The 20,369-nt window shown below is 39.6% G+C and overlaps 1 long non-coding RNA gene across 2 annotated transcripts; it reads right to left on the bottom strand.

Moving 5' to 3' along the window:
* Positions 1-701: 701 nt before the first annotated feature.
* Positions 702-20,014, bottom strand: LOC149128326 (uncharacterized). Of its 2 annotated transcripts, none has more exons than XR_016212678.1 (3): positions 19,725-20,014; positions 16,299-16,459; positions 702-893 (listed from the first exon to the last, which is right to left on the bottom strand). It is a non-coding gene; the product is annotated as an uncharacterized LOC149128326 (long non-coding RNA). The 2 variants fall into 2 exon arrangements; XR_016212677.1 differs by lacking the exon at positions 702-893 and adding an exon at positions 8,616-8,888.
* Between the last annotated feature and the right edge of the window lie 355 nt (positions 20,015-20,369).

Consider the following 20,369-nt stretch of genomic DNA (forward strand, 5'->3'; position numbering starts at 1 on the left):
TTAAACTTAGTTGCCAACAAAGCTAGATTGTGAAATTTCACAGTCATCTTCCTTCATAAATAGGAGAAGAGACTGCTTGCTTCTTACAACACATTAGAAAACACACATCAGAAATTTGTCATAATCATTGATGATTTTTGTGTTGGAATAGAAAACACCAATAGGTACAGTACTGACACTGATCAGATCAATATGAAGTAGCTAAGATGACAGAAATGCTTGGGCTAATGGATGTTTTATTAGCAGAAAGAATGATAGCATTTTGGGCAACAGGGATCAGCTAAAAGGAACAGTCATACTGATGAAGAGGCAATTAAAATACAATCCTAGGGAATGTCAGCAAGTTCTTGAGTGGATAGTGTTTTGTGAACTGCTATTTTAATGTAATTACTAGATAAAGGCTGAACACCAGTGAAGTTACCTGTAGTCAATGGACGATATCACTGGTATTAATGAACATGATTTGCCTACAGACAATTAAGATGTATCTAGTTCAGTACTTTCCAACAATATTCACAATTGGATGGCAATAATTGTCTGTTATCATATAACAAATCACTAGAAATGTAACATCTTAAAACAAGACACAATTATCTAGCAGTTAGCCTAACTGCATCCTCTGCCCAGGTTTGCCTAAAACAGCTTCTCATCTGGAGGCTTGGAATTTTTTAAAATTCATTTTTGTTAAAAGATTTATTTTATGTATTTGAAAGGCAGAATTACAGGGGGAGAAAGAGAGAGGGGAGACAGAGAGAAAGAGATCTTCCATCCACTGGTTCACTCCCAAATATCTGCAACAGCTGGAACTGGGTGGATCTGAAGCCAGGAGTTTCTTCTGGGTTTCTCATGTGAATATAGAGGCTGAAAGACTTGGGCCATCTTCTGTGGCTTTCCTAGTAAGAGAAGTGGAAAGTCAGAACTCAAACCAACATCCATATGGGATGCTGCCATTGCAGGTAGCAGCTTTACCTGTGACAACACGGTGCTGGTCCAGAGGCTTAGCTTTCATAATGTCACCACAATACGCTTTTTTTGTGTCTATCAGACTGAGAATCTACTTTTTATGGGTGGCAAATCAGAAACTATCATTAGCCCTTAGACATTTCTAATAATTCACCTGTCTATCTGCAACATAGCTGCTCATTTCATCAAGACATAAATGAATCTCTAGAGCAAGGCTGTTAGCAGGGAGTTTTTTAAAACATAAAATAATGATGAGAGTGACATCCCATCACTTTGTCCTACAGTGTAAGACAACTAGTATGGTGACATTCTTTGCCGGAATCTATTGGTTAGACACAACTTACAGGTCTCACCAGCATCAGAAAGAAGGGGATTCTACAAGGGCATGAACTCCTGAAGTGTAGATCATTGAGGTTCACTTCAAGGTCTATCTGTGTATCTGATAATATTTGTAAAGTTGATAGTGGAAACTAAGAAAAATGCTTAGTTTTCACTAAGATTCATCAAGAAAGATCATATGAATTATGGTAAGAAAAGAATCAAGAAGCATTAAGAAAATATTAAATCACATTATCTAAAACTTACAAACAAAACATTTAAATAAGAAATTGGAGTGGGTTTCTGTTCTTAAAAAAAGTACATTGGCTGGCACCGCGGCTCACTAGGCTAATCCTCCGTCTTGTGGCGCCGGCACACCGGGTTCTAGTCCTGCTCGGGGCGCTGGATTCTGTCCCGGTTGCCCCTCTTCCAGGCCAGCTCTCTGCTGTGGCCAGGGAGTGCAGTGGAGGATGGCCCAAGTCCTTGGGCCCTGTACCCCATGGGAGACCAGGAGAAGTACCTGGCTCCTGCCATCGGATCAGTGCGGTGCACTGGCCGCGGCGGCCATTGGAGGGTGAAGCAACAGCAAAGGAAGACCTTTCTCTCTGTCTCTCTCTCTCACTGTCCACTCTGCCTGTCAAAAAAAAAAAAAAAAGAAAAAGAAAAAAAGGAAAAAAAAGTACATAAGGTTTTTAAACTTGAAATATTCACAAGAAATCCCTTGTCAGGATTTTTAGTGATGATCACTTCCAATTCTTGAAAGTTACAATAAAGGAGAAACTTTGCTCTAACAGAAAAGTGATAAAATATTTAACACCCCTTCCATAACCACTGAAAAATTTAGATCATTAGGAATGATCTGCCTTTTCTTTACTAACATACACAATATTGAATATTCTGGTGATAATGCAAATTGATTACAAATTTCATGGAAAATTTTATATCAAATATATCAAACTAATTAATGAAATTCCTATCTTCAGAACATGTAATCTTTATTATTAAAAAGCTACCCTGAAGCTGGCTTACATGGTAGTAGAATATCCATGGGATGCAGAATGGTTAGATGTATCTGATGCATGAAAAGACAATCGGGTCAACCTTGGAACTTTACTCTCCAGGAGTCACTTTCTAAATTCCTTTAGGTAGTATACTTGTCTTCCTTGGGTATCTAGGATGGGACCATCCCAATATCTCAACAATCTTCTGAGATGCTTAATTTTAAATAATCTTGACTGGATTAATACTGAGAAATCTGTTAAGCCTTATATGGGACATGTCTATAAGAGTATTTCAAAAGAGATTCCAGAGTGAATCTGAATGGATTAGATGGACAAGATCTTTTCCTGAAAGTAAGCAGACATAATATAACCTGCTAGAGATCTGGAGAAAATGAATACAGGAGGGAATCTGGTCTCTCACTCTGAAAGCTGAGACACACACATCTCCTGCGTTGCACATTGGAATTCTAAGATTACTACCCTTCGGACACCAGGAATTACACTATTAGCGCTCATCGGATCCCCAGGTATATACTCAGGTACATACTCAGCGTCAAAGTGAGGGTCACACCATCAGCCTCCCTAGTTCTGAAGCCTTTGGACTTGGACTGAGACATGCTACTAGCATCCTCAGACAATCTGTCTTGGAGCTTTTCAGCTGCCCTAATCACAAAAGCTAATTCCCATAATTGATCTCCTTTCATAAGTGACTCACTAGTTTGGATACCTCTCTGTCTCTCAAAAAGGAGATATAAATTTTAAAAATAAATGAAGTAGTAGTTATGTATAATCTGCACACATCCTCTTGCAATCATTAAATCATCTATAGATTACTTACAGTAACTGACACAATGTAAATGTATGTCAATAATTATTATTTTGTATTATTTAGGGAATAACACGAAAAATGACTGTATATATTTAGGATGACAGCAATTTTTCCCAGATCTTGATCCATGGTTGGGTGACTCCCTGAATGCAGAGATCACAGACATGAGGGCTAACTGTGCTGTGTTTCTAACAAGCTGACTAGAAATGTTAGCTCTGTTAGTTGAGTATCACACTTTGAAAGCCAGTTTGCAAAACTAACAGGACATCTCAATATCAGAGGACATAGAAAAATGCCATGTGTTAAACCAAAGGCTCTTCTCTGGATTTTATATATTAGAAAGAAGTAATGTGCCTATCCTTCCCTAATCAATGTAGTTAGTTGTTTTTATGTAATATATACCAGATATATTTCTGAACTACCTATTCTCCTTCATTAAACTGCCTCCTAATGCATACTAATAACATTGTCTAAATTGCTGCAGCTTCATAAAACATTTTAATTCAGGTAAAGGTAATAATTTTTCATTACTTTTGTTTCTCTAAAATTTTACCTTATTTTTATGAGTATACATGCAGATATAATTCAAATATTTTTACCAGGCTCACAATGTTTAAACTCTCCATTAGATTTTAAGTAGGTTTACAATATAATTAAAATAGTAATCATGGGAATATTGGTTCCTTTACTGTATTGAATTTTCCAATAAGCATATGTCTACATATACTTGGAATTATCCTACACCATTCAGTAAAATTTTAATATTTTATTATACAGGTAATGTGAATTTCTTTAAGGTTGTTCTGGGTTATTTTCAGCATTTGTTGCTTTTATGAATGGAGCGTTGGTTGTGCATTTTGTTTTCTGGATGCAAGTTGCTCTCACAGAGTGGAATTACTGGTATCTGCCTTATGTTTTCTTTTCCCAGCTGCCTGCAGAAGCTTTCCATTTTCTCTCAGTCTTTCAATTGATTCTGACTTCAAAATATACGAATTAAGCACCAGTAAATAATAATGATTTTGGTTCGTTGTTTGTAGTATTTTTTCCAGTCCATATTTTTCAGATCCAATTGCCATGTGCTTCCAGAATGATGTGAAGTAATTGTGATTATTGATTAAACTCCGTAGCCTTGCAAGGCAGAGATGATTTAGTAAAGCATTAATTTTCCCCTCTATTCATAGGGTGCTGACCATAAAGTTTTACTATGAGGGCCTTTCTTTGCTAAATCCGTTAGCACCCTGGATTTTATGAGTATATTTGATAGGACACCAGATTTCAGACTCATATATTCAATGGGTTATTAAGATGATATAGTATATTATAGGAAGAAAATACATAGTAGAATTTTGTTTTACATAATTTATGCTAAACTTTCTCTTTGAGTATTTTATATCCTCGGAGTAATAACAATAATAGCAAGCATTTATTTGGTGTTCAGTATGCATTAAATATAATAACAGGTGCTTTACCTGTTTAGCTAATTTAATTCTCAAACTAGGTGTGAAGTGAAGCATATTTAAACTCTAATTTAAAAGAAAAGAAACCTGGGGCCCGCGCTGTAGCATATCTGGTAAAGCTGCCATCTGCAGTGCCAGCATTCCATATGGGTGCCAGTGTAAGACTCACCTGTTCCACTTTTGATCCAGCTCCCTGCTAATGCACCTGGGAAAACAGCAGAAGATGGCCAAGTACTTGGACCATTGCACCCAAGTGGGGAGACCCAGAAGAAGCTCCTGGTTCCTGGCTTCAGCCTGGCCCAGCCCTGATCATTGTGGCCATTTGGGGAGTGAGCCAGCAGTTGAAAGATCTGTCTCTCTCCTCTCCCTCCCTCTCTGTAACTCTGCTTTTCAAATAAATAAATAAATAAATAAATAAATCTTTAAAAGAAAGGAAACCAAAGCACAGAAAGTTTATTTAATTTTCTCAAAGTTATAATGGAAGTCCCAGGTTTTAAACCTCTACACACTGGGCCCAGAGACCCTGCTCTTTGTACATAATATTGGTATAGAAAATGTAAAAATATAACCTTGACAAATACAGTTTTTAAAAGATTTATTTTATTTATTTGAAAGACAGAGTTACAGAGAGAGGTAAAGTCAGAGAGAGAAAGAGGTCTCCCATCTGCTGGTTCACTTCCCAAATGGCCGCAACAGCTGGAGCTGAGCCGATCCAAAGCCAGGAGCCAGGTGCTTCTTCCAGGTCTCCCACACAGGTGCAGGGGCCCAAGCACTCGGGCCATCTTCTATTGCTTTCTCAGCCCACAGCAGAGAGCTGGATCAGAATGGAGCAGCCAGGGCTCAAACAGGGCACCCTTTTAGGATGCTGGCATTGCAGGCCAGGGTTTAACCTGCTGCTCCACAGTGCCAGTCCCCCATAATGATACATTAATTCCCATTTTAGTTTATAAGAATGTTATACTACAATTACAGAGTGTTTGGGTTTGTGTGTCTGGTAAATCTGTGTTGTTACTGCTTTCCTCTCCAAACCCTTAAATTTAAAAACTGAATTCTCATATAGTGCTTTACTCTTTACTTATTACTGTGATAAAAGATCTTATACAACACATTAAACAGTGTCTCAATTGTTGTATCATTAGTACTATTAACTTCGTTTCTCTCATATTAATGTCATCTTCTTTCCAGTAGGTCGCACCTGATTTACTTTATATAGATATGAATTCTGAGTATAATTTACATAATGGTAATTCTTTACTAATTTAAGAATTGTTTTAAGCTTTTTAGTTATTTATTTCTCTTTTTTAAGATTTATTTATTTATTTGAGAAGCAGAATTATGAGAGAAGGAAAGAGAGAGAGGTGTTCCATCCACTGGTTCACTCCCCAAATGGCCACACCAGCCAGAGCTGGCTTATCCAAAGCGAGGAGCCAGGAGCTTCTTCCAGGTCTCCCACACGGGTTCAGGGGCCCAAGCACTTGAGCCATCTTCCACTGCTTTCCAAGCCCATCAGCAGGGAGCTGGATCAGAAGTGGAGCAGCTGGGACTAGAAGCATTGCCTCTGAGGGATGCCAGAACCACTGGCAGAGGCTTAACCTGCTACATACATCACAGTGCTGGCCTCTTAATCATCTTTTCAATCTTTCTCAGATAAAACTGGACTTTCAAATCATGCAGTTTGTGCTTTTTCTGTCGACTTGGAGCAGTGTATGTAGACACGTAGATATAGATACAGTTGTATGCTCCGTACTGCTCTTTCAGTCAATAATGGACTGAGCGTATGATGGTGGTCCTACAACAGTAAACCCTCAGTGATGTTGTAGCTATGTTAGTCTATGTAAGCACACTCCATGATGAGCCAATGAAAACATGGCCAAAAGATGCTCTTGTTAGCCATGCATATGCCTTCCTTGAAGTAATGCCTATTCAGACCCAATGTTCAGTTTTAAACCAGATTATATGTTTCCTTGTTAACTGTTAGTTCTTTTGACACTAACATCTTATCAGATGTATGACTTAAAAATATTTTCTTTTATTCCATAGATTCCTCTTCATTCTGCTGATTACATCCTTTATTGTTCAGAAACATTTTTATTCTACATTATTTGTTTTGCTGCCTGTGGTTTGGGGACCATATTTATCTAAATTTATTACCCAAATGTCTATAAAATCTCCCCTATGCTTTCTTCTAACAGTTTTATAGGTTCAGATCTTAGATTTTAACCTTTAAAAAATTTTGATTTGATATTTCATATAATATTTAACCCATTTTGAGTGAGGTAAGTATCCAATTTCATTCTTCTGCATATAGATACCTAGTTTTCTCAAAGTCGTTTATTAAAGACATTGCCTTTCCCCATTGAATATTTTTGGCAAATTTGTTGAAGATCGATTGGCTATGAATTTGAGGATGTATTTCACAGATCTGTATTGTGTTCTACTGACCTACGTATCTAAATTCACACAACAACATGCTGTTTGGATTATTACTGCTTTGTAGTGGATTCTGAAATCAAGTAGTGTCATGCCCTCTGGCTTTGCTCCTTTTGCTCAAGATTTTGTGGCTGTTTGTAGTAGAAATACTTTAATTTTAACCTGCACACATCAATTTACACCTCCAAACCACTGTGAATCAGTTATAGACAATACCAGGTAACTAATTAATCACTTTTTGTGGTCACAGAGCTGCAATGAAAGTGGTCACTAGAAATTACCATAATTAAGGCTATGTTCTATTTCACAGGAAGATATGAGGGTCTGTTTTATTCTGTGACTTAAATTTCTCAATCTTTGTCCCTGAAAAATAATCATTTCTTTAATTATTGTATACAGTAGGACATTAAAAACTACCAGTTTTGAATTTTGGCAGAGTACAGCCAACATTAACTATTGAAATCCATTTCACTCTGCTATAGCTTTGATTTACATTTGCTACAAATTTATGTGCTTGTGTTTCAGGGGAAAGCAAGTGGATCTGACTCCTTAACAAAACAAACTGGGTGGGAAGTGGGGTACAGTAGTTAAGATGCAACTTGGAGGGGCCAACATTGTGGTATAGCAGATAAAGCTGCTACTTGTGATGCTGGCAATCCCATATGGGTGCCAGTTCTTATACCAGCTGCTCCATTAATGATCCAGCTGCCTGCTAATGCACCTGGGAAAGCAGAGGAGATGCCCCAAGTGCTTAGGACCCTGGACTCATGTAGGAGACACAGAAGCTCCTGGCTCCTGGCTTTAGTCTGGTTCAGCTCTGGTTGTAGCAGCCATTTGGGAAGTAAACCAGCAGATGGAAGATCTCTCTCTATCTCTGTTTCTCCCTCTCTATCTGTAACTCTGCATCTCAAATAAAAAAAATAAAAATCTTTTAAAAAATGCAGCTTGGGACACTAGCATCTCAGGTCAGAATGCTGGCGTTTGACTCCCACCTGTGCTTCAGATTCAGTTACCTGAAAATGTGCACCCTGCAGCAGCTATTGGCTCAAGTACTTGGATCCTTGCCATGAACATGGGGAATAAAGATAGGGTTCTAGGTTCCTGGCTTCTGCCTGGCCCAATCCTGGCTCTTGTGGGCATTTGGAGAATGAAACACTGCATGGAAGATGTCCCTCTCTCTCTCCTTCCGTCTGTCACTCTGCCTTTCAAAAACACAAAAATAAATAAATACTTATTTCAAAAAACTAATTACAATTGTTGTCCATGATGGAATTTTTTTAAGTTATCAGATTGAATTTTTCACTGCACTATTTGGATGATTCCAATATGTATTGAAGGAGGAAATATCAATTTGACAGAGAAAAACATTCTGCTTTATGGAGTTAGGTCCAACTACATTTATACACAGACTACATAAGGAAAAACAAGATTTAGAGAAGGAAAAGATAAATGTAGGTTCTTTTGCTCTTCTATCTTTAAATGTTATCACTGGAAACATGTACGAAAAATTTTAAACTGATATAGACACAATCCAAAGTATTTTGTTTTGTTTTGTTTTTAAAATTTATCCATTTATTTTATATGGAGAGGGAGAGGAAGAGGGAAAGGGAGGGAGGGAGAGAGAGAGAGAGAGAGAGAGAGATCTTCCATCTGCTGGTTTACCTTCCAAATGATTACAATGGCCAGAGCTGGGCAAGTCCAAAGCCAAGAGCCAGGAGCCTCTTCTGGGTCTCCCATGTGGGTGGGGGGCCCAAGCACTTGGGCTATCCTTCACTGCTTTCCCAGGTGAGTTAGCAGGGAGCTGGATCAGAAGTGAAGTGGCTGAGACTTGAACCGGCACTCACATGGGATGTCGGCATCACAGGTGGCTTCATCAGCTACACCATAGTCCTGGCACCCAAAACAAAAGATTTTAAAATTGTTTCATTGATCATTAATTGTGCCATTTAAGTTCAAAAAAAATCTGTGTTCAGGTTCTAGGTCATACTTTGAAAAAAAATCTTTGTTCTAAAAGTTGTTACTTCATCATTGACAACAAATATGATATGAGAAAAATTGGGGCACTTTTTTTTGTTCCAAACCCAGAGAATTAACACGGATAACCGATTTTCATCTCTCTCTCTCCCTCCCTCTCTTTTTATCTCTTATCTCTAACTCTATCCCTGTCCTTCTCTTTTGAAAACTCACAGTGAGACAGTTATATAATTTGTCCAAAGACATACTATAATAAAAGTTAAATATGGGGCCGGCACTGGGGCGCAGCGGGTTGACACCCTGGCCTGAAGCACAGGCATCCCATATGGTCGCTGGTTGTAGTCCCAGCTGCTCCACTTCCCATCCAGCTCTCTGCTGTGGCCTGGGAAAGCAGTAGAAGATGGCCCTAGCCCTTGGGCCCCTGCACCCATGTGGGAGACCGGGAAAAGGCGCCTGTCTCCTGGCTTCGAATCGGCTCAGCTCCGGACGTTGTGGCCAAATAGGGAGTGAACAAGAGGACGGAAGACTTCTCTCTTTCTCTCTGCTTCTCCTCTCTCTGTGTAACTCTGACTTTCAAATAAAATAATAAATAAATCTTAAAAAAAAGTTAAATGTGCCTTTATATTTGGACTGAGGTTTTTTTTTTTTTTTTTTTTTGAAAAACAATGACTGGAATGAGCATTTTCTCCACCTCGATTTCTACAATTAGGGGAGACGGCATAAAGAGTCAGCTACAAGACAGGCATTTAGCCTAGCATTTAAGACAGTGGTTAGGGATGAATGGGTGAAGTCACTGCATGCCATACTCCCATCTCTTATCATAGTGCTTGTTTGAGCCTCCTGACTGCTCTGCTTCCAATCCAGCTTTCTGTTAACATGTCTGGGAAGTCAACAGATGATGGACCAAGTACTTGGGTCTCTGTCATATAAAGTAGAGACCCACATGGAGTTTCAGGTTGCTGGCTTCTGCCTGGCCTGAAAGATTCTCTCTTTCCTTTTCTCCCTCTCTCTCCCCCACCCTCCTTCTGCGTCCAGCTTCCCCTGCCAATCTGCCTTTCAAGTAAATCAACAGATTTTTTTTTTTTTTTTGACAGGCAGAGTGGACAGTGAGAGAGAGAGAGACAGAGAGAAAGGTCTTCCTTTGCCCTTGGTTCACCCTCCAATGGCCGCCGCAGCCGGCACACTGCACTGATCTGAAGCCAGGAGCCAGGTGCTTCTGGTCTCCCATGGGGTGCAGGGCCCAAGTACTTGGGCCATCCTCCACTGCACTCCCCAGCAATAGCAGAGAGCTGGCCTGGAAGAGGGGCAACTGGGAAAGAATCCGGCACCCCAACTGGGACTAGAACCCTGTGTGCTGGCGCCGCAAGGCAGAGGATTAGCCTATTGAGCCACGGCGCCGGCCTCAAGAGATATTTTTTTAAAAAAGAAGCTAAGAAACTCACTAAAATGCCCACACCCCACATGAGAGTACCTGGGTTTGATTCTAGACTCTGATTCCTAACTTCATCTTCCTGCTACGGCAAACCCTGGAAGGCAGTTATGGTGACTCAGGTAATGAAGTTCCTACCACCCAGCTGAGTGATCTATATTGAATTAAAGACTCCAGACCTGATCTAACCCCAGGTGTTCAAGGAATAATTGAACAAATGAGAGCTCTCTGTCTTTCAAATAAATGAATGATTTTTAAAACATGAATATAATTTTAAAAAAAGAATCAGCTATGTAACTAAAAATTATAGCATCATTATTCCAATTTGAAAAAAAAAATCTTTTTAAGGATTCTCATTTAGTTTCTAAAGGTCAGGCATGAAAACTTCAGTGCAGATTTAATCATAATGTAAAAGCAAAATGATCCTGTTATTCCATCTGTCATATAAAACCAAAATTAAATGAAACAAATTTGAGCAATTTCTGTATTTCTTTTACTGTCTGCCAAATTAGATTTTAAACCTCTTGACCAAAAGGATTGAGTCCAATCTGTTTGTTTCTCTCTCACACATCTCTATCTAAGCCGTTGTAAAAACTTCAAAGCTTCGTTCTGCTTTGTGCATTTAACATCATGAGTTTCAAAACTATTAATGTTGTCATAGTCATGTTTAATGATTTTCTAATCATTACATAAGTGTTCAATATTAAATATTTCCCTTATTATAAAGCAAGAAATATGTAACAATTCATTGCTCATAATAAACAGTTCATGTATTCACATTAATTTGATTTGGGTTGATTGTTTTGTTTTGTATTATTTGGAGGGAGATGGGATTGCCTGCCAAAAGTTGTTATACAGAGCCAAAAGATGTGAATTTTTATGGATCTTCACTCTATTTCCAAATTCCTTTCTCTTTTAATTGGACCAATTGATACCTCCATTAGCAATGAATGAATATTGAATTTTTAGCAACTTTTTATAGTTGATGGTATTAATCTCTGTTAATCTGATAGATAAAAAATAGTCCCTCCTAATTTATTTGATTGCTTACAAGGATTAATGTTCTCTTAAATAATACTTACAACCTATTTTATTATAAGCTCAATATACTTTAATGAGAGAAAAATGTGGAGATACAGGACATTATTGTAAAAATAATTAATTCTGTATAATCCTAGAAATTAGAAGTTACTACTGTTAATATTTTGGAACACATCCTTCCATCTAACTTTCCAACTATTGTGCATGTATATATACACCTACAACTGTGCTTGTAAGTATACCCATCTCGTTTATTTTTTAAAGATTTCTTTATTTATTTTAAAAGGCAAAGTGATAGAGAAAAGGAAAGACAGGGAGAGACAGATCTCCCAACCATTGGTTTTTTCCCCAAATCTTTTTCCCCATCTATTGCCTGGACTGGGTCAAGTAGAATCCTGAAGTCAGAAACTATATTCTGATTCCCCAGATGGGTGGAAGAAGCCCAAGTGCTTGAGCTATTTTCAACTGCCTTCCCAGATTCAAAAAGTAGGATGTTTGATCAGAAGCAGAGCAAAACAGCTGAGACTTAAATCAGTCGTCTGATGTGAGAATACTGGCATCACAAGCAGTGGATAATCCCACTATGTCACAATGCTGGCCTCTATAACTGTGTCTGTCTATGTATTTATCCATATGTGTGTGTGTGTGTGTGTGTGTAATTTAAAAATATATCAGAATTACATTTTATGAAACATTCCCATAAATATTGGAATCTACTCACATGTTTCTCTAAAAGAAGCTTTTCCTATTAAATATACTGCTGCATGGAATTCCTACAAGAGTGAGCAGAATATTTCAACACCCTGGCTTTGCAGAAGAACACAGCTGTGAGTGTGAGGAAAGTGTAAATGTTTAACAGTATGAAAATAATGCCCACATTCATATTCTCTTTGTCTCACTCCCTGTCTCTATATATTGCTCTCCTTCCTCTACTCGATCTTTCTCCTTCCCTTCCTATTTTTTTCTTCTAGATAGATATAGACTTAAAAGGGAAGGATATTACATTTCAGAGTTTTCATGTTTACATTATTCAAGTATTCTCTGCAATGCTAGAACATAGTATTAAAGTTATGATATTGCAGATCAAAACATACATGTTTATATAGTAGATATTTCTGGAAGCATAGCTAATAGTGGAATATCTCCAAGAACTGGGGCCAGTTAGGCAATAAAAGTAATAGACTTTTATATCATGTTTTTACACAAATTCTTTGGAATGTATGCTCTATTAAATTTTTTGAACCTCCCATTTTTGTTTCTTTTCCATTCTACTTATCTATCACATTATTACAATAGATCTACACATGGCCATGGCCCATAATGTTTATTAATTTGCTTTAAAACACAGACATAGGCATTTTTGTACTAGAGGGATATAATGATATCTACACATGTGCTTTACCTCTTACTACTCCGCCCCTAGTGACAATGTCCCAGACCTATGCTTTATTCTTTTGGATTTTATATTATTTAACTCATTGATTTTGATAATAAATGATTAAATCACACATATAATGTTTATTTTTGCTTATTTTGAATTTTCTGAAATGATAAAACACTATATTATAATAAGGATAGTATTCTGAATTTTTCCACACAATATTATCTTTCATAGTTCAACCAGTAAACTTGCTTCCCCTGGCTCATTCTTCCTTGTCTGCATGCTGCTTATTTATTATAGCATAATATTCTTCTTTTAGTCTGAACTATTTTCTCAATCTCCTACTAAGGAGATTGAGATTTAGTGACTTTTATTTCTCTTGTCACAAATTGTACTTCAATGAACATTCATGAATATATCTCCTGAAAAACTCAGCCAGGAGTTTCTCTTGGGTGTGTTCTGTGAGTTTGAATGCTATATTTTAAATGATATATTTTTTTATATTTGAAAGGCAGAAAGAGAGAGAAATAGAGAGCAACAAAAAAAGAGAGAGAGAGAGATCTTTCATCCACTGGCTCACTCCCCAAATGGCTGTAAGAGCCAGGATTGGGACCCACTGAAGCCATGAACCAGAAACTCCATCTGGATCTCCCACATGATTGATAAGGACCCCAATAGCTAAGTTGTCATTATTTGCTTCCCAGCAACATTGCTGTGTATTTTTCTTTGCATCAAATTCTTTAAAAATGCATAGCTCATATCTTAGACCTTTTGTGTTACAGCTCTTTTCTCTCTCCCAGGTTCTTAATGAAGAATTCTTCAACCATGAAGAATACAGCATGCAGAAAAGGAAGAATGAGCCATGGGAAGCAAGTTTACTGAGAGAAAAGAAAGCTTCCCACAACTGGGAGGGAGCCTTGAAATGAGTTGCTATGTCTAAGAATTGTTATGTGTTTCTGAAGAGGAAGTTCATATGATTGGCCTGTATGTATGCAAGTTAGGCAAAAAACTGCAAGGCATTTTGTGGACTATCACCAGTGAATAGAGGAAGATGGCAGAATGTTCCACCAGGTCTGGGATGTGTTAGACGTCCAGCTCATGAAATAGCATCTGAATATTTCTCCTGTCTATATTTCTCCTGTCTCTCAGGGGTCCTGGAGGATTACACCACACGTTTCTTCTTTTCCAGGGGACCCTGGAGTCCCTATCAAGCCTACCTCTGAGGAGGTAACACTAACTGCCTTAGGGAAAGGACAATGGCCACTCTGAATGCTTCATGGTGGGAGAGGATTTCATTGAGGAGCAGAAGTCAGGCCTACTCAGAGGCCTATTCACAAGCTCCCAGTAGAAGGAGGCTTCCATGTCATGCTCTGTCTGCATAATCATCTGAAACTTGACTGACTAAATGTGAGGACATGAATGGGTTCAGAAAATTTAAGATGCAAGGATGGGGACTCATGGCTATCAATAAAAAGAGAAAAGGGTTAACTAAGGGCCATAGCCACCTAAGAGTTGACTTTTTATTGAGTACCACCTTTCAGAGAAGTTGTCTATCTGGGTACCAATGTCTTTAACCCTATCCAGGTGTGTAACCACCTTCCCTATAGATTAGAGGTGGTACCACAGGGTTATATCAGGAAAACAGGGGAGTAAGAGAGCAAGGCAAATAATAAGAAAGAATATGAAGCTTAATCCTAATAATCTGGCACAATGGTGCTGAGCCTGTTCCCTTGGAATCGTCACTTATCTGTATATGAAGTATGCATCCTCTTGAATAACAACTTGAGTTCTTCTGTGGCCTCACAGGAGCTATAGCCACCCCCCTTCTGCAGTGTTTCCTCCTCTAGAACCCTCCCATGGCTGAGAGGTTCAGGGATTTAGACAAGAAGGGTGAATCCAGGAGTCCAATCCAGACATCTTTACTGTAGTGGGAGTGGAGAGAATCACTATACAAGGCCTTCCCATATTCCCTTCTCACAAGGAGTCTTCTCAAATTAAAATAGCTTCTATTTTTTTTTTTCCCAGGGAGAGGAGCTCCTGTGTTGTTGACTTGGCAGCAAGGTCTGTCAATCAATTTCCCTTGGCTATTTCATCCACTCCCTTTTGTTGTCCCTTGTAGTGTATTGCCAGTACTTCTTGTGCAAGGAGGACAGAGAATAGTGGGCTATCAATAACCTGGTAGTGTGTAACAGGAAATCCATTGGCTGTGAGGAAGTGTCTCCCGTTCAAATTAGCTGCATGACTATGCAGCACTAAACAGGCACACTTCAAGTCTGCGTAGATGTTTAGCCCCATATCCTTGCTCAGCTTGAGGGCCATTGTCAGAGCTATCAACTCTGCCAATCGAGCACTTGTTCCCAGGGAAAGAGGAAAACTCCCAATAGCCCCTTCTAGGGTGACTCCTGCATACTCTTCTCTACGGGTTCCCTGTTCCAAGGCTTGCATCTACCTTTCTTCCCTCATTCATCAAATCGAATCCATTCTCAGTTTACACAGTTTTCCACTTCCACAAACCTTCTACAGCACGTTTATTCCCTCATTTTCTCTTTCTATCAAAAAACATTTCTTTCCATCAAAACCCTCTTTCTTAACCTTGCAATGGCAACAATGCCTTCTGATGCTAACACTATCCTCCACCACTTTCTTTCCTACTGACTGGCTCCTTCAGATACACTCAGGCCTACTTTACTGAGAGATGGCAGAGTTTGGCTTTGGATACGGATACTCTGCAGCCCGTCTCCACCAAGAACTTGAGAAGAGTCTTAGAACCTTCTTGTGGTATCTCCTCATCTACAAATTGCAAAACAGTGGTCTGAGAATGAGTGAATTTTGAGAGGTCTCTCAATGAGGTCTGTCCATATGGATGTGGACTGACATGCAGTCACTGGTCTTTCCCTGGGTTGCCTAAACCTCTGGCTTGACTTCTGTTTCAACAAAGAGGAGGCATAAATTCTGTCCTGGGGCTACAATGAAGGTGGTTCCTATCAAAATCAAGATGTCTCTCCCCAGTAGGGGAACTGGGCTGTTGGGCATGCTTAAGAAGACAAGTGACTACAATGTAAACTAAAAATATGTTATCTCAGAGACTGTAAAAGAAAGAAAGAAAGAGAATGAGTGAGAGGGAGAGTGAGAGACAGTGAAAGGGAGGAAGGGAAATATCATTAATATTCTTAGAATTCTAAGAACTACAGTAAAGCTGCCCTCTTTATACTAATATCATGACTAAAAATTTAAAACATTTATTCAAGCAAATGCAGATTCAAGAATTTCAGAAATGGCTAACAGAAAGATAGATGGCCCATCTGCAGACCCCAGTAATGAAAGAATTCACAACCACCAGCCAAAAAGCAGCCGAGTTTCTCGTATCTAAGGAATTTCCACTTGGTTTCATATCTCAAAGAAGCCTCCACTTAAGTAACATCAGCACAGACCCTGGAAACCTGTTTTACAATCTCCCCAATCTCCCCAAACTCACCTTTTTCCTCTAAAAGTCTTGCCAACTTGCAACCTGGTAAAAGCGTATTTGGGACAGGAGCCCACTCTTCCGCATGAGTGGCCACTCAAATAAACCTGTTCCCTTGCAGTAATTCTTGATTCTGGTTTATTGGTCCTCAATCAGCATCAAGCAGCCCAGACCTAATTTTAATCAGTAGCATTATGAGAGATGGAATATACATGAAATGACCTTTTCCAATATTTCCCAGCTGAGAGACTTCTGATTTTAAAAGTATAGATTACAAATAACAAATTCACTTTATATAATTAATTATCTTTGTTATCAGTAACTGAACTCCTCATCTGCCTGAGGACTTAGAAGCAGCCATAAATCATTTCAATAATCCTATCCATTAATTTTTCCCCTGGCATTGTGCTATCTGGAGCATTGCCAGTCAAGTGCCCATAAGCAATAATTTTCTGAAATGGAGAAAGAAAATAAAAATCCTAATTAAACTAACTGATATATACACACATAATACTTATTTATGCATGCATGTATATACATATATACTTGAATATAAATAAAAATTACAATATATAATTGAACGTACACTAAATTTTTCATAAAAAATCAAGAAACAAAGCAAAACGTATGTCAACCTTTTTCTGTAGAAAAATTATTACCTATTAATGTGAAGTTATTTTGCAATGATCTTAAAAATCAAACAATGATCCCAACAACACCATCAGGCAATATTTTGAGGAAGCCAGGGCTTGAGAACTTGACTCTGATAAGTCAGAATTGCTTATTGCTTTCTATTGAACTGTTTCATAGATACTGCTTTTGTGAAAACTATCTTAACTTTTAAATGACTCTAAATTTCTTTCTAGATTAAACATGTCAATATGCAGAAAAACTAGCTTCCACACACTGGCCATGATAAGTCACAGGTTTGCTCATTCACCATTACTATAATAGCTTCGAAGGAAGGCTTTAGATACTATTACTCAAATTGGGAAACCAATATCACAAATAAGACAAGCAAATTTTTTTTTAGTTAATCTTAAGGACAAATCATAGTGTCTCTTTTTTTTTTTTTTTTCTTGACAGGCAGAGTTAGACAGTGAGAGAGAGAGAGAGAGACAGAAAGGTCTTCCTTCCATTGGTTCACCCCCTAAATGGCTGCTATAGCTGGCGTGCTGTGCCGATCTGAAACCAGGAGCCAGGTGCTTCCTCCTGGTCTCCCATGCAGGTGCAGGGCCCAAGCACTTGAGCCATCCTCCATTGCACTCCCGGGCCACAGCAGAGAGCTGGACTGGAAGAGGAGCAACCGGAACAGAATCCGGCGCCCCAACCGGGACTAGAACCTGGTGTGCTGGCGCCGCAGGTGGAGGATTAACCAAGTGAGCCACAGCGCCAGCCTTTTTTTTTTTTTATAGTGTCTCTTATTAACCACTAAATTGTTCCTTAAATAACACCCAAACCGTGAAAACCTGGAGGTTTGTCTTACAAATATCTAAGAGAATTCTCTCTGTGTGTGTATATGTATGTTGTGTGTGCCGGCCCCAACACTGTACCTTTTCAAGTAACCTTGAAAAATCTGAGTCTAATTTTGGAAGACCTCCATGTATAAGTCAGGATCATCTGAAAATCTTTCCAGCTCCCCCTTTATCTGTATCAGGTCTTGTAATGGGGAGACCTGTACCAGAGCAGTGATGAATTCACTATGTACCAGCTACAAGGAAAAAATAACTTTTGGCTTCTCCCTCTGGGGCCCAGGGGCCAAGAAAAATCCCAGATAAGAAAGGCAGGAAGGGATAGGGGGAGGATGAGCCACCTTCATTAGCATTTAAGAATTCTCCTGTTGAGTTTCCTTCCGGTGAGTCAAGGTCTTATGTGCATTGAAAGGAGGTCCTTTAGAGGTTACAGTGATCAATAAAATAAGGCCAACCTTGCACAGGAAGCAGAGCTTGTGATTTTATCTTAAGGCCATGAAGACCTGAACATACGGGAGCTCTGGCCATTCGCCATTCCTCTGACAGAATAGATCCAGCTGAAAGATGATGGAATTAAACTTCCCTCCAGAGGCCTCCAGCTTATAACCAGGCCATACTGTTTCACAGAAAAATGTTAGGCATGTTTTCTTCAGTGTCTGAGACTCAAAGGAGTCCCAAACTCTCAGGATGTCCTCAAGAGGAATGCTGACCAGGGAAAGATGATAACCCACCTGGAATGAAAGGAGAGAGAAAAAGGCATCCTTAGGTTCTGTTCCTCTGCCTTTATCTAGTTGAACGTCTGGACTGCGAATGTGTGGCTCCCCAGTATTCACAATCATGGAGGGTCTAGCCAACAGGAGTAGATGCCCTTACCTGGGCTCAACTTCAGTCCTCTGTCTCCTGTCCCCAGGACCCGTAGGGTTGGGATTGCGAATATGTAGCACCACATCAGTCACAATCAGGGAGCTCCCAGCCAGCAGTAGTTGTTCTCACTTTACCACTGCTCTGGGCCTCTGTCCCCTGAGTCTGGAATTCCTGACAGGCCCTACATTAACCAGTCATCTGTGCCACAAGGCATCTGCCTAGTTATCATAAGCCTTAGCCCGAAAGCAAACTGGGGAAAAAGATCACTGAGCAGCATTCTTAATGTTGCATCCTTAAAAGGCTAGGTCTAGGGCCAGCGCCGCAGCTCACTAGGCTAATCCTCCGCCTTGCAGCGCCGGCACACCGGGTTCTAGTCCCGGTCAGGGCGCTGGATTCTGTCCCGGTTGCTCCTCTTCCAGGCCAGCTCTCTGCTGTGGCCCGGGAAGGCAGTGGAGGATGGCCCAAGTGCTTGGGCCCTGCACCCCATGGGAGACCAGGAGAAGCACCTGGCTCCTGCCTTCGGATCAGCGCGATGCACCATTGAGGGTGAACCAATGGCAAAGGAAGACCTTTCTCTCTGTCTCTCTCTCTCACTATCCACTCTGCCTGTCAAAAACAAAAAAGGCTAAGTCTAAAATTCTAGTCCAAAAGGATGCTCCAATTAAACTCAATTCCTTTGGTGGGACAGAATTTCTGACCAGACGACATTTCAAAGTAAAGGAAGGAATAAGTGGAGTAGAGCGCAGATTTCAGTCCAATACTCTGAGGGGCAATTGGAGTCTGGGTCCAACCAGGAGCCTTCAGGTGACACTGGGGAGTCATTCTAGCCAGAAACCTGTAGGTGCTCCAAGACTTCATCCCAGTCTTGTGTGTTGGATAGATCTCTGCGAAAGGAAACCAAGACAGGACAAGTCCAACATTCCCGACAGCAAGAGATAGAGGGGGATTGATCAGGCCCATCTCAGCAAGCTTGTCCTTTGAGTCCTAAGACTGGCAGCCATACTAATTGCTTTTAACTGGCTGACACATTCCTGGTGTTTTAGTGGAGAAAGATTAGAGTGTGGAGACTGGGAAAAAAGTGGAAATAATCTGTTTTACTTACCCTTCTGAAAAACCCAGATGAAGCCCCAGGAAGCATTATAGATTTTTATCTTTGCTGAATTCTTTAGAAATGTCACAGCTCTTCGGTTACAGTTCCTTGTTTTACAGCTCTTTGTGTTCCAGCTCTTTTCTCCCTGCCGGGTTCTTATTCTCACAACCGCAAACAATGAAGCAGGTAGACAAGGAAGAATGTACGGAGTGAAACAAGCTCATTGACAGAAAACTCCTGACAGATGACAGCCAGGAGGGAACCTGAAAGGGGGTGCCAATCAAGAGCTGCATCTCAAGTGTTTATGTGTTTCTAAAGTAGGAAGTTCATCTGATTGGCCTGTACAGATGCAAATAAAGTTAAAACCTATGAGCCAATCAGGGGACTGACATCAATGTAGCTTATTTTGCATAGAGGAAGTTCACTTGTTATGGGCTTGAGTTGATAAAAAACAAAAACATTCTTTTGAAAAAGTGAAAACACAGGTCACACACTGGCCAAAGACATTTGTGAAAAAAAAAATAAATAAACGAACTAAATTAATATAAGAGAAGTCTTATGAATCAGTAAGAAAAAGACAAGTAACTTAATGGAAAACCTGGGTAAAATGTATGAGCAGGGGCTGGTGCTGTGGCACAGTGGATAAAGCCGCCGCCT

The sequence above is a fragment of the Oryctolagus cuniculus genome, chromosome 1, assembly GCF_051225735.1.
Source record: "Oryctolagus cuniculus isolate XC-2025 breed Fujian yellow rabbit chromosome 1, ASM5122573v1, whole genome shotgun sequence".
NCBI lineage: Eukaryota > Metazoa > Chordata > Mammalia > Lagomorpha > Leporidae > Oryctolagus > Oryctolagus cuniculus.